Genomic DNA, 16119 nt, shown 5'->3' on the forward strand with positions numbered 1-16119 from the left:
GAAATAAAGAGAAAAAATTATACAGTTTTTATTAAGGCTTTTGCCATAATTTACAATTTAGCATATTTTTAGAAGGTATATATTGTAGGTATAAATTTGACAATACTGCCCTATTTTCTTATTGATTTTCTACTAGTCATTAAGGAAACTATCGTGTCTGTATGTAGTCTGTTTCTCTTTGCTGTTTTAATATTTTTTTAATCGCTAAACTTCTTCCCGACTGGTGTGTTAGCGAATGGAAGCTCGAGTAAAAACTGGATCATTATTTTCAAATTTGGAAACAAATCTTGTCCTGGTGTTTTTCAAGGAGAATACGTTTCCCCAGTAGCATTCTGCATCATTGTCCGCATCAAGCCCGGGCTCAGTAAATTCCAGCATAGCGTAAGCTCGCCATTTATTATCTTAATTCTGGGCTCGTACAAATGTTTTCAGCATAGGAAACGGCTGAAGTACAGACGTCAAAGATTTAATAGTAAATTTATGGGCTTCTGATAGATCTACGATCGATATTATTCTGAAATCTGATCTCTGAAATCAATCTCTTAGCAATGGCCGATGTTAACTCCATGTAAAAGTCTTGTCACGTTTTATAAAAATCATTGATAGCTGAACGGGGTACATTCTAGTCATCTATTTATTCTGCCATGCTTGTATAAAATGCAAATATAAAATTCCAATCGTTTTCTCCGCATAGTGCCAATCCCCACACCAAACCCTGATCGACTTGCGACTCCTCGTAATTCGGCGAATTTCCCAAACATAGGCATCGCTACAAATACATAGACAACATAAGTTTGTGGTATTTCTCGATTGTAAAATATTTTTTCTTCGGTAAAGATAATTTTTTTGTGTTTTTGTTTACTTTGACACTCTTTTGTATTAGTGCCTGGTTTAAGGTATGTCCTGTGTATCTCCGGTAAGGCCCTAGACCTAAGTCTTGTATGATAATCCGAGAAAGTGTTCTCAATGAGATTCCCGTTTCTCTGGAAAGTATTTTCTGCTTACTTATGGGATTTGAAGAATTCTGGCCTCGACTGCAATAACGGCCTCGTTTTTTAGAGTAGACCGCGTTCGGCCCGATCTCTCACAGTTATCAACAGACATGGTTTCAATGAACCTTTGGATGGTACGATACGCAAAAATTTGGCTAATCCCTAGCTTTTTCAATGTATCAAAAATGTCGGCTAGCTCCTTATATACTTTGTACAGTATAGTTACTGACATCCTAATTTCTTTAGTGCCCCACTTCACTTTTATAACAAATAATTTCTAAACAAAAAACATACAATAATGACAGCAAGAAGTATGTTACCACTATTACTACTATATTTTATCGTAGAAGCTAATGTTCGAAATTCGTATTAACGATTTTTTTTAAATGTATGTAAACAGCCAGTAACAGAATTTATGGCTAGATGGCCGCACGTCTCAGCAGTAAACCCTTTCATGGCGCATTGCTATCAAATATACTCAAATCAGGTTGATGTTGGTTTAACGATGACAATCTTGATGCGAGAAAAATATTATTGCTGTTCGTTACACTTACCGAATTGATGACATCTAATCATATTATTTTCTATCGTATTTTCTATCGTAATTTTTCTATAAATAATTTTTTTTAAATTTATACAGGTTGATTGGATAGTTAACTTTTTTATTTTTTTATTTTTAAGAGCATGTACAACACATTTGGTCGCAAAAAGTCAGTTATAACTACGCTTTTATTTGAATTATTTATTATCTCTGGAGCCATTCACTTATAATTAGCCATACATTAATTAACAGCAATTGAGGTATACATTCATCACCTATATTCAATCACACTGTATAACAGATTTCCACCTATGTACTGATTCATCATAATGTCCGGACCCGTCAAGGCTTAGATACAATTTGCAGTTTAGAAGAATATTCATTTTGCCAAAAAAGGTCACCTAAAAACGAAATTCGACTTGCAAGGGGGTTTTAAAAGAAAAAATTGGCCAGAATATTTTTTTGGCAAATGCCAAAAAGATGTCATGAAATTTTGCTGGTCCCTAAATTTTTATTAGTGTTGTTGCTTTGTATAAGTTTCAATTTCAATTTTCCATTGAAAAAAAATTACATTCTTTAAGAACACCTTATAAAATACGATGTGGTTGTTTATTTTTCCTAATTACCTGATAAACCAATGACGTTTAACAGGGTAGACATGACAGATAATTCAGTCAAATTTTCTTATTGTCTAGTTATCAAGAATATGAGATAACTTAATCTGGTGTTAACGTAAACTTAACATGAAACAGAATCGACGACCCTTATTCGTTTATAGTATTTGATACAAGTTGATCGGATATAGATGTAAAAGCTTCATTTTCTGTACTTTGAACTATTAACAGTCGCCCAGTCTAGAATTAATTTACCCTCATATTGCCTTTAAAAACAACGAGGGTTTACGTTATCCATATCTTCATTCACAAAAAAAATTTTAAAACGAAATTAATTGTCTTATGCAGTGTTAAATTTAGTGTAAACAATTTTATCTTTATACAGGGTGGCCCATAAGTCCTTTGATATGAAAAAAAATTATTAAAATAAAACTAATTACATTATGAATTTAATTTTTATTTACAAAAAAAGCTTAAAAAACGGGAATTATTTTTTGAAAATAACATCTTCTAAATGTAATGCGTTGCGATCACGGCACTCTTGCAAGCGACTTCTAATATTGTCGATGACTGCGCGGCACGTCACTGCTGTAATGCTTGTCATTTCTCTGCGGATGTTTTCTTTTAGGGCCTCAATTGACAGCGGGTTTGTGTCGTATACTTTAGCCTTAAGGTAGCCCCACAAAAAAAATCCATCGGGGTCAGATCTGGACTACGTGGAGGCCAGAAAATGTCTCCTCTCTTAGAGATCACTTTGCCAGGAAAAAGTTGACGGATAACGGGCATAGCAGTGTTAGAGGTGTGAGAAGTGGCCCCATCCTGTTGAAACCGCGTTCTGGCATTAAAGCCTGAAAAGTTTTGCAATTCTGGTATGAAAAACTCTTCGATCATAGCCACATATCGCTCCGACGTTACAGTAACTGCGCGCCCTCTGCCATCCTCAAAGAAGTAAGGCCCTAGGATACCATGGGCTGACATAGCGGCCCAAACAGTCACTTTCGGACTATGTAAGGGCTTCTGATGCTTAAGTTTTGGATTGATGGGGCTCCAATAGTGGCAATTTTGTTTACTAACATGCCCGTTAAGATGGAAATGAGCCTCGTCAGAGAACATTATGTTATTGAAGGAAGTAAACCGATTCAACATTTCATTCGCATAATTTTGTCTTTGAATACCGTCAGTTTCCTTTAATTCTTGAACCAACTGAATTTTGTAAGGGTGCATATGTAAATCTTTCTTCAAAATCCGTTGTAACGATGTCCTGGATACGTTTAATGCTCTGGCGCGCTTACGAGTTGACTGTGTCGAATTTTCGCGAATAGACTGTGTCACTGTGTCTATGTTTTGTTCCGTACGTGACGTCCTTGGGCGACCCAACCGCGGTTTATCTAACGTCGAACCGGTCTCCTCGAACTTAGCAACCCAGTTCTTAATCGTTTGAAGAGTTGGAGTGTCGTCAAAGTTGTGTAAACTTTTGTGTTCTCGAAATTTACGCCGCGCAACGGTTGCCGAATTGTCGTTTTTATAAAACTCGCGCACACAAAACGCACGGTCTGCTCCGGTAAAACGCTCCATCGCGATTAAATTCCCAGAAACTGAAGTTACTCCCCCCGCTTTCCCTGCATCGCTCACGCGCACCCTGTTCGTTTTATTCAAATTTTACTTTTCAAAGGACTTATGGGCCACCCTGTATTTTAGAAAAAGAGAGGAGATTCTTATAATAAATAATTCTCCCTCATCTTGCGGATATTCCGCTATCAATAATTTTTGAGTTAATCTATTGGTATTGTTATGAACCAATATTACAGAGAACGGTTTAGAAGTGAGCAAGGAATAAATTAGTTTATGTGAAAAATAACAACTAATTTATTTTGTTATTTTTTCTTATACAATCTCATAATTCCATATCCTTATACATAGTGATTGGTTAAAGATGTAAAAGTTTTAAAAGAGTGAATGTCTAATTCATTTTTCAGCAAAAAGCTTTAAAGCTGTTACACTAATTTCGATTCATTTATAAAGTGATCACTCTGACATATGGTGAATTAATTTAAATTTTTGTGTGCGATTGCGATAGACCAATATCTTTATGCAGCACAATGTCTGCCACGACATATAGTAAACAATAATACATATTAATATGAAGAAATCCGATTTTTGCCAACAATATTTCTTACTACATTACCGTTACATAACTTATTATTTTTTAATACATTGATTTTTGGACACGGTGTATCATACCTATAACCAATCAACCTGTATATTAAGCCGCGGTGTTTCTGTAAGAAAAAAATTATTACTGTACTTAATTCAAGAAGAATATTGGTAGATTTACGTATTTATTTGCATGAACAATTTTGTAACTTTCAATTTATATTCAGCATCGATCGATACACGTGACATATTAAGCCCGTCATAACCTACAAGCGTGCACCGTATGTAGCGGCAGATGAGTTACGACGTCACATTCGGCAATCATCTTCGCTGGCAGAAAATTATAAATACGACCTGACGCCTTTATTGGAATATAGGAACGCATATGTTTTTATTTGAGATGAAATTACGTATCTTATGCTATGTCTTCGACGTAGCTAAGTATTTTTTAAGATTAAAAATTACGGAACTTGAGAAATTATACATTTGTATTATAATATGTACAATCTAAAATAAATTTTTGTTAAGCTCCCCTTTCCTAATTCCCTTTTCTGGTTACTGACCAAAATATTGAGCGGAAATCTGTTATGTAGAAAATATATGCACAATATTCTTTTCTCGTAAAAATTTCGGAAATTTAGAAAGAACTTTTTTTTAAGAAAAGATAAATGAGAATCAATAAATCGTTGTGTTTACAAAGAAGTTTCGAGACTTATTGCAAGCATTGTTGTAATTATCTCTATTTGTTTATTGTAAAGCAAGCTAAATGTCTAATATATCCTACTATTTTATCGAAATCATTATCATTTCATATATAAGACTGTTGAACATAGTCCTCTCTAGATTTCCATAAAGGTCGGTTGGAAGCAGCCTGTGTCAAGCACCTCCAATTTAAATATTTATTAATAATCATATAATTGGTGTAATATTCATTTTATATATAGTATTTGTCACATTTTCTAACACGATGCTTATTTGTAAATTGAATAGTGGAGATTGCCTATATGGTATTAAATTCGCCATTGCACAATTTTAAACAGCTATCAATACATTTATATAAAGCACCTGAGAGAGGATCGAAACTTACCGTACCATATACCATTGCCACTGATCACAAACAAGTTTCCAGAGGATGGGCGGTAGCCAGTCAGCGAGGCAGCCCTCTGCGTACCATAATACCACAATGCAATCGCCATCCCGCCAGGCGAACGAGGCGATTATGATACATAGATATCTTTAGGAGAAGCCTATGACTTACAGTGGGCGTCTATGGGCTGTTACGTCGACATCGACAATGCACCGTGTTCATAGAAAGGTAGTGCTATGTTATAATGCTGTCTATTAAATAGGTCTGTTTTAATAACTTTTTCTCCTAATATTAATTCTTTTTATATGGTCCTAATGTTCACGGTGTTGTGGGTTGATTTGTTAAGATTTCTTCACAACATTAAGTCTTTTTTTGTTTTTAAATTAAGAGCTACATCCCTCTTAATTTAAAGACAAAAAAGACATAATTCTGTGAAGAAATCACTATTATAACCATGAAATTTAAAAAATAAATTACTACTGTACCATGTACTGAAACAAAGCTAGTGTAATGGGTTTCGATTTCGTAATATATTTTTAATGGTAGCCCTCTGGTAGATTTATGTTGGGTACACTTGAATGTGATATTATAAATTGATTGGATCCATGCAGCTGTCAATTACTACAAGCGACCGGAAACATTTTTGAAAAGAATAAAAAGGCGAAAGGCATTTACGGCGGCTTGCCTCTGAGTAAATTCTCGCAATACTGGTCGGTAAGTGTTTCAAAAAAGATTTAATATCGCCTCTGTGAGGTGAAGACGTTATGATTGTTGTTGTTTTTATCAAGTCTAATGTAATAACATTAATTGATTCACTCTTACTTCATACTATAAAGTCGCGAAATGAATAAGTTATTTACATCATAACAAGTGAGGCAAGCTCTAAGCGCCATGATGTTTATTATAACACAATTTTCTGCCCATCATTATTCACTTAGAAATAACACTGTCATACAGTTTATACGTAATAACTGTAACTGTACCTAACCGTAGGCTACTGGCTCTCCGATACCTTTGACAATAATGACCTCGAATGCGACTGGTGATATCTGCATACTTTAGGTGTAACGGAGAGTCCTATGTGTATGTCATGCCTGGAAGACAAAGTAACTGCTTCTCATGTACTATTCAAGTGTATGCTTGTAGCATTCTTCAAGGCGACCTACCGTGATACACCGAGGGCTCACCCAAAGAATGCTGTCGATAACAAGGGTCTATTCTAGATTTCTTCAGGAGTCGACTAAACAAAAAGAAAACCCTGACTAAAAAATGACACCAGCTAGCTTGGTAGTGGAACCAAGCCCGCAAAGAGATAGGAAAAGATAATCTCCTGAATCAAGGACATTTGTGAGTGTAATCAAAAAAACGGATTGTGTTTATTGTTCGCTTATCTCAGATGAAGACGTATTTAAAACTCATAACTGTATTTTACGTTGAATTACGCCATTATAGACGGTTTCAATTAGATTCTAGTTTCTACCAAATTACTTGCCTTATTCTTGTGACGTACATAGTGTTTGCTATAAGTGATATACAAGGGATAATAATATGAATAATTTAATAATCACCAATGCGTATCTCAGCCAAAACCTTAACACAGACGATCATATCGATCATAATCGATTTCCGTACTTTCTGATGGGCTATGTTTAGTGGTCAATCTAGACGTGACGTTCTAATTTAATTTGTCAAGGGTTAAACTTAACTACGACATATACATTACAGTTTAGTAATATGTTTTATAATTGCGAGATTAAACAAATAATGTTACAAAAAAAAAGGAAAAACTATGTAATATTCCTAGTTCGATAAATGGGAGTAAAAAATTTAAATAAAAAATTTGTAAACATTGTAACTTTTATTTCATAAAAAAATCTTTTGTGATCTTACTTTATCGACGTTCAACCATTAGTAGTGCTTACAACTAATGCATGTAATTAAAAAAATATATATCTGTCTGTATTACTGCTATTACTCCGTAGATTCAAAAACCATACATCAAATCGCCATGAGAATTTAGTAAATTATTAGGTATATCCCCGGAAGGTATTTTGAAAAATTATTATTTATCAGCTTATGTTTGAGGTATCAAAACTGCCTTTTTGTACAGACTTTCAATTAGACGCATAACACAGCAAGGCTGTCACATTATCTACCATATTTATTATATATTTGGAAAAAACGTTGCCCTGCAAAATACTTCTTCATCACAAAAAAAAAACAGATAAAACTGTTTCGATTTCGTGTGTATTTAATATACATTTACATTACTAAAGTTAAGTATAAATATTTATTCGTATTAACATTTTTAACTACAACCGTATTAATTAAGAATGAACTCCATCAGAGCATAAATCGCAACTGGAAATAATTCGCAACTGGAAGGCTCGAGTAAATTATTCCGCGGCACTCAATTGTGGCCGCTGCAGAGAGTTCACTGTTTTATTTTATTATCACCTAGCTAACCTACCTGAGTAGTTTTTGCGAGCTGGCGTTAACTTGGCTTTATGAAAATGATATGATGATGTGACACAGCCAGTCATGTAGTATAAAAATAAATAATACACATAATAAATGCGGTAAATATGCAGATAATTTGCTAAGTATATGTGTGTATTATAAAGGTGTCGTCGGAGGTTTTCAAAAACAATCCTGCAGATTTTAATCACAGCACCGCTGCCATTTCTTCTCCAATATTTTTCTTATATTATATAATATTTAGTAGTGTTATAAATGTTATATTTTTTATCTCCAAAACTTTTATGTCTACACTGATGTGATAATTAGCCAGTCAGTCAGACAAAATATTATTAAGTAATTCGCATGAAATAAGACTAAAACATTTGATCTCAGGTTAAAAGGTGTTTAGCGTTTTGTAACGAAACGGTCAGAAGCAGGCTGAACGACTTGTTAATAATAGTTCAACTGCTGATCGTTTTTAACATAATGTTGAAATGTTCATTAATATCATATTATAAACATACCGTGTGTTACCGGTGACAACTCACGACACTGAAAGGTGCTCTCTTCGCTTGAGCGCTTTTAATCTAAAACTAACCTCGGACCTCATTGACAAGTGGTAATTTGCTCAATGAGTCATATATTTTGGAGTCACCTAACATATTGCTGACTGTTCTTGTCTTATTATCTGTTTAATATTAATTTTTAAACTTTTCGCCGACATATACGGCCAGCATAATTATGGCCCGGCTTGTGGACAACTACAGTAGGCAAGCATATTTAAATTTGTACTATGATATATGAGACTTATGTAAACGTAGTGTGTTACATTTTGAAGCTGGAATTAGATTCTTACCTAGACTATACGTAGCACATGTGACGTTATTTATTACAACATACAATCTAGGTAAGAATTTAAGTAGCCGTAATACTTAAGCATAACACAGCAAGCGGTGCAAGTGGAGATGTCTCAAGAGATCATTGAGGCGCACATACAGTCTTGTAATACGGAAAAATATTCCCATACTCTTGTTGGCACTCGTTAGAGAGACTTCATGGCGTAGCAAGATATTCTTACCTCCTTATAATATCGAAGAAGGTCATTCACCCCAAAACAACTGACAGTGCGCTATAGTGTGATCAGACAATCTATGACTCAGATATGTATTTAAAATTAAGTTAAAACCATAAAAAGAAAATGTACAAGGAATAAGATAATAAGAAAGCAGCATTTAAATTGAAAAGCTAGTGATAACACAATAATATTATGAAAAGGCAATAACTTCTACGTAGGTCGGTTTCTTGTTACGCAGGTCGTCAGCCCCGAGACCATCGCGTTGTAGGGGCTGGGAATAACGACCTAGCCCGGAGTGGTGAAAAAGTTATGCCCCTCTCAATAACTAGTCAACAATTGTTTAAATTTATTAGTGAGTCTATAACATAAACTGTGAGTATTCATTTATATAGTAAGTGATTACTTATTACTTACCCACAAGCTTTCATAACAACAAAAAAAAAAAGAAGAATAGATTGTCGGAGGACGTTGGATGCAGGTCGCTTTTTGCCGGCCCTATTGGAAATCTTTGGGGGAAGCCTGTGTAACGTCCTACGGCTGCAATAGTGGTAATTATGAAAATTTATTACGTAATATTTTTATAATTACGTATAGTTCCAAAATTTTTTTGTTATTCATATGTCTGTGTTTCTTCCTTTATTTTAATTATGTGACTAATACGTGATAAAAATTATATCATTTTCATTATATTCTTTATAGTTATAGAACACTATAAAGTATTACGTGAACGATTCGCGAAATCCAATACGTTCATAGCATCGCAACCTTTTTCCTTTTTATCGGTAACGATTTATCGTCAACAGTTACTTCTCGTTGATAGTAAAAAATCCTACAGAGCCGCTCAGTGGCGGCGTTAAGGGGCTTTATTGAAGCGCAAGAATCCTTATAATGAGCGCTACGTAGCTACGTAGTGTTTTACGGTAAAATAGGGCATTTTCTTCTTTTTAGTTACATTTTCGACGTTTATATTGTACTAAACGTGTTTTTTTTTGGATCAATTTATTTCTGCACCAATTTTATAGCGAAGCTCCGGGTATAGCTTTCTCCGTTTCTTTCTCTGTGACCTTGACTTCCGGAAACCTTAATTATCGGTCTACCCAGAAGGGGGGGGGCTATAATTCATACCCAAGTTTTATTATTACATAGAAATGTACATACATTTTTTCCTATTATTTTAATTTATTGTTATATGCACGTGTGTGTACGTCGAAGTTCATTCTTATTGTATTAATTCCTCCATATCTTCTTTTAAATTAACCGTATGCTGTGAATATAACGGTTTCTATTACTTTCATAGTTTTCATTTTACACAATGAACTCCTGAAACTATTTTCAATTGGTCATATATTGCACAGAGCACTCGATCGATGAAAGACGCGGTTATTCGTAAATTGGATTTGAACGCAGTTGTACAGTGGGCGAAATTAATTGGAAATACATTTCTATTTGTTAACACTACGCGAGTTTAGACGCGTGTGTTGTAATCTATACAATGTTGGCAATGTGTCGCCACGTTATGACAATATAATTTAATTTACCTAACCGTTTTGTTGGAACAATTAATTCTAACGCATTCTGGACGATGACTTGTGTATTAAATGTATTAATTTTAATTATAATTGAATAAAATTCGGCCACATCACTATGTATGGTAGTGACCGTAGAACGGATGTCCAGCTTGGGCTTTAAGGTTTTGTAGCGCGCATTGGCAAACCTAGGACATCCATCGTGATAGATAGAGACCTTGTTAAGATCGTCAGAAGACACCGGATTCAGACCGCTTCTAAACCGACCTATTGAGATACTATGGATCCCACAGTGGACGTCTCGTCTTACAGCTGAAGTGATAATGATTATGATTATAATCACACTTCACCCTATCTATAACAAAAGCTATATTGTATTATGTCAAGGAACAAAGTATTCTTGTAATGGGATGTTTGGTTGGAGGTGTGTAAATGTACAGCATAAAACTTAAAGCTTTAAAACTATAGTACTTATATACGGTAACCCTATATAAAGAGATCACCATGAAATACTAAAAACATTAATTGACAAATAAATCTTGTACATCAATAACCAATCGACCTGTGTAACGAATCTATATATGGCATGAAAACCCTTCTATTAATGAAAAATCATGCACTATGTAAAATTTAACATAACCTCTATACTTAAAATTTTATTTTTAAATGTCATACTATGAGGTATTTTTTTAATTACCGAATTTTTTGGGATAACTATTTTAATATTTTTTGACACAATAAAATAATGTCGTAACATAAATACTGATACAGCTAAAATAAAATATAATATGGAATTACTTGTTCTTATAAGAAAATGTAACAGTTAACAGCTTCGTCGGTCACACAATAAATATATTTATTTGACATTTAATTAGTAAATAAAGTGATCTCTCCAAAATATGGTTCATAAATTACAACCGGCCGTTACTGTTATCATCTGTCAGTACAAGTTCTGACGGGATAGCTAATATATCTCATAATTTGTTAAGAAATTCTAAATTCGAATATATTTTAAGCTAACACAATTTTGTTTGATTATTACTTATCCATTTGTTTTGGGTAATTTTAATGTTTTTCTGATATCGTTTGTTTCGTTGCATCATCACTTCAGCCGCAGGACGTCCGTCGCTGAACATAGAACTCTCCATATATTTGCAATTCGACCAGTCGACAGCGGCCTACATGACGATTCTTCCTACGAACGTTGAGCTTGCCGGTCCGTGGTCTACACTCCGGAACCTTAAGGCCGCAGCGGCAATCCGCCCCACGCGCAATGTAACTTGCCCACAGCCACTTCAACTTGCCAATCTCATTCATTATAAGAAAAAAATATGAAAAGTCGTTAATTTATTTTACTTATTTTCACATAAAGTTTAAATTCCCAGTATCAGCAAATTAAAAGAATATATCTTCAATAATTTGTTTTTACTAGCGCATGTCTATCGTAGGATTATATTGAAAATTTCATTTCAATTTTTGTTCGTGTAAATTGTGTTTTAATAAATATAGAGAAATGCACACAAATTGAACGTAGTCACTGCAGGGCATTTGAACTGCAAACTGGTGCTTGTATTTTAATGAACAGCGTTTCTAGCGTTCGAGTAATCTCTGTTGCTATGATCTCCATTGAATGAGTGTATTTTTAGACAAATTTAATTTAACTTAGTTCTGAAAGTTTTTTTAAATCTGTAAGCATGTACTCAAATTTACTTAGTTTAACCATTTGTTTTATTACTGACAAAAAAACATAATATTACATTTTATTTCAGAATTTCTCATTCTTACTAATAATGGCATTATAGTTGAAACCACGGATCGGCAAGCGCAGCATGGAACATCCACCAACAAGGTGAACAGACGATTATGTTAAGGTCGTCGAACGACGCTGTAGTTAGGCCGCTTCCGACTGGTCTTATGGAAATTCTAGGGAGGTTCATGTCCAGAAATGAAAACGCTACGGCAGATATGATGATAAAACAAAAGAAGCGATGTCAGAAGAAGTTGTAATGACGCACAACAAATGAACAAAAACCCCAAAACAACATTTCTTTTCCAGCAGTGGACGTTTAACAACTAAATTTTTCCGCACCAATCGTGTTAAATATTTTTTTGATATTAAAATGACTACATTTGGAGGGACAAATTACAACCAAATTGTACATTATTTGTTGTTTTCTGATTCTTCCTAGCCCCAGTAAGTACACCAGTACAGCTTCCTTATATACGTTTAAATATCATCTTAATTAATTACGTTTAAAATAAGAACGGTCTTCAGTACATTAATAGAATTAAGATTTTACTCTGGCAAAAGGAAACGAAGCCTGTCGAAACACGAGCGCTGGATATAAGTTAGATATTGAAGACGACTTTTGCTTTTTCGGTCGTAGTTATCTCTAAATAAAGAGTAATTTTAAGATTTTGAATTTCTGACATCTCAGTATTATTGCAATAAACAAGAGATAAAGCACATAAAAGTACGTTAATAACAAGTTTTTAATAAATAAGACGGTAACCGTAAAACGGTTAAGATTTGATTTTGCGGTCAGGTAAAATTTATTGCATGCTTATTAGATTCTTATACATGTACGCATTTTGTGGTTAAATTTCAATTTTTTTTTTATGTGCTGTACTTTTAATGTATATTTATTTATATCATTATCCACATAGGATCGCTTACAGTGACGGTTTGTGCATATCATGAGAAGTATGCCAGAACAGCCGGATTAGATACTAGTATAAATGTATGCATAATATAGAAGCATCCGTTAACCTAAATCTACGAGGATACCAAACTCTGGCAAGAATACAGATAATTTTATTTGTAGCAACTTCCGCAATAACCTTAATACAGTAGTAGAGTAATTCGTTTCCAAACTTAGTATTTTTTTTATTATTTTTTTTTCATTTATTACATGTTAATTCTGAGATATTGCAGTGTAAAAATCTTACACAGTTGCCTGCAAAAGAGATACTAATTTTATAAGCCCTAAAGAAAGGTATTACAAATTCATTCTCATCTATCATCAAAACCAATATAATAATGTTAGCAAAATAGTAATTAATTTTATATTTTTCAGACTTTGTGCTGTTTATTATATATCACTCGATAATTCTTAAATTCATTCTAATCTTCAGCGTGAACTTTTCGTTTGTTTTAGTATTATATTATTACGCGATGATATAAAGTTTTACCTCGAACATTGTTTTCCTCGTTTTATCTCACACGGAGAGAATGGAACGGTTTAAGCGTACGAATATGAATTTGGATACGGATTTTAGGTTCTCCCGCCTCTATTGAACTTTGAACTTTTCGCACGCAGCGAAAACGGAATTGATTTTTGATCGAAGATCCGCTACGAAAAATTTAATTGCGAAAGTTAGCGAACGGCGATTCGGAAATCGAATTGTTGGTTTTTTGTGCGCCAATTGTCAAAAACGGGAGTATTGGAAGTATACTGTTTAATCTGTTTCATAGAAATTTTGTTGACGTCGAGAAGTTCTAAATAATATAAATGATCTGGTTCAGTCTACGTCATAGGTTACCGTCCTTTGGTTTGGGTTCGTGACTAACTCAACTTTTACAAGAAAATAAATTCCCTTACCCCCACTTCTTTGTACAAAAATTGATTATACCTAATTTTTAATTTAATTTGTTTGTATGTTTATTTACACAATAAAATATGACAAACAATTGTGACATGAAGATTTTTTAGTGAAAAATATAAGTATTTCACAACATCCATCCTTTTGCTTTAAGACCCGCTATCAAAACCTATTTATTATAAACTAAATAACCCAAATGAGCAGTTAATCCCGCTTTAGAAAACACGTTTTATAATGAAAGCACAGGGCCATTAGAGTTCTTGTAATCGATCGGTGAGCGTGCGGTTTAGCACTTTACATGCAATAACAGTGCGTGACGTCGCGTGCAGTCGGCTGCATTCTATTTTATACGCGATGATGCGACTTCGTATCGGATTATATTATTTATTTAGGTGCGCTTATTTTATATTTGTAAAATATTGCGTACGAAAGTTTTAATAAAAAGTAGTCTTTGTATTCGGTTAGATTCTAATGTATATAGGCTTTTACATCTCGTAGATCCAGAATGCATTTTTCACACATCTGCATAGAACACATTGAGACATTATGGAACAGATTAGCGTAATTATTTCAATAGATTCGACTTTATTAACGACCAGTCGTCCATTCAGCTCATAGACGTCCACTGGAAGGCATAGGCCAACCCCAAAGATCTGTTGGGGGATACTTTCGGGGTATAATCGATATTGTAATCGTCACGCTTGGCAGGCCGGTTGGTGGACGCTGCTCCTCAACCTTGGGAAACTCTTTTATGCGTCCAGTATTTCCCATAATTTACCTTAGTTTCAGATAACACATTTAAATATAGTACATTAAACAAAAACAAAGGTGAAAATAAGGTTCGTTATATGAATATAATATAAGCGTACTAAAATAAAAAGTATGGTTGTTTTCACTAAAAAAAATATTCGCTGCAGTGGTGTCAAATTAAGATAGCGGTACAATACCTTTGATCTTTAATTTATAAAAACATGACCTAGGTTCACGTGCGATGTATATATTATTTAAGTGTTTATTAAAGGAATATGTGAAAGAACATAGACAGATTTACGTGTAATTATAACTTTTTATAATATAAGCCGGCTAGCAGTGGTTACCCAGTGGTAGAAGACAGACTTGAGATCGTAGATCACAGTTTGATGCCCGGTAAACAATCTTATACATTTCACATTTTATTAAAAGAAGAAATGTATGTATACAGGTTAAACCATGAAAAATACAGTGCATGGCATTATTCCCAAATGCGGTGTCCTTAGACAGCCAATAATAAAACTTCCTTAAAGGTCAATTTCTGTAATTTTCTTTCCCTTTATGTAGAAATCTGGCACGCAAACGCAGAAATGTCATTCTGCTCGACGCATTTTATTACGTTAACGACGTCCGATGCAGTAAAAGCAAAGAGCGTAACTCGTTTGTCTTATATTCTAAAGTCAGTAGTGTACCTAGAACTTTTGCCGCCCGGGGCGATCAGTTTGCCGCCCTTTCTATTATAAGTCAATCAAATAGTGGTTTCTATAAATTAATAAATAAATAAATTATTAACACATAAATAAATTATTAAGTTATTTAATCAATATTAATTAATACACAGAGTAAATTTTTTAGACATATTTGTATGCACTCGTAAATATTTTTATATAATATCTGCTCTTCTAGCTTTCATACTACAAAAATCGTGTATAATGCTCTCAAAATTTATATTATTTGTAATTTCTTGTTCTATTGACAATATTGCAAGATTTTGTAGTCTTAATTGACTCATTGTAGAACGAAGATAATTTTTTATCAACTTCAATTTTGAGAAGCTTCTTTCGCAACTAGTGACACTGATTGAAATTGTTAAAAAAATTCTTAACAAAATTACAATGTTGGGAACAGAATTTTCCAAGCTACACTGCTGAATAAATTTTAGCAGATCAAGAGGGCCCTTCTCTCCGTTTTTCTAATGTTTTGCCTCTTTTTTAGTGTAAGTACAGCCATAAAAACCTGGATCCTTTTTCTTTCAATATGAAACTGTTCTTTATCAATGTCAATCAAGTCATTTATTTGACATTCAAATTCTTCATT

Source organism: Battus philenor, unplaced genomic scaffold (genome assembly GCF_028537555.1).
Source record: "Battus philenor isolate CCGP_79_NKW_IND1 unplaced genomic scaffold, ilBatPhil1.0.hap1 SCAF_25, whole genome shotgun sequence".
In the NCBI taxonomy this organism is placed as follows: domain Eukaryota; kingdom Metazoa; phylum Arthropoda; class Insecta; order Lepidoptera; family Papilionidae; genus Battus; species Battus philenor.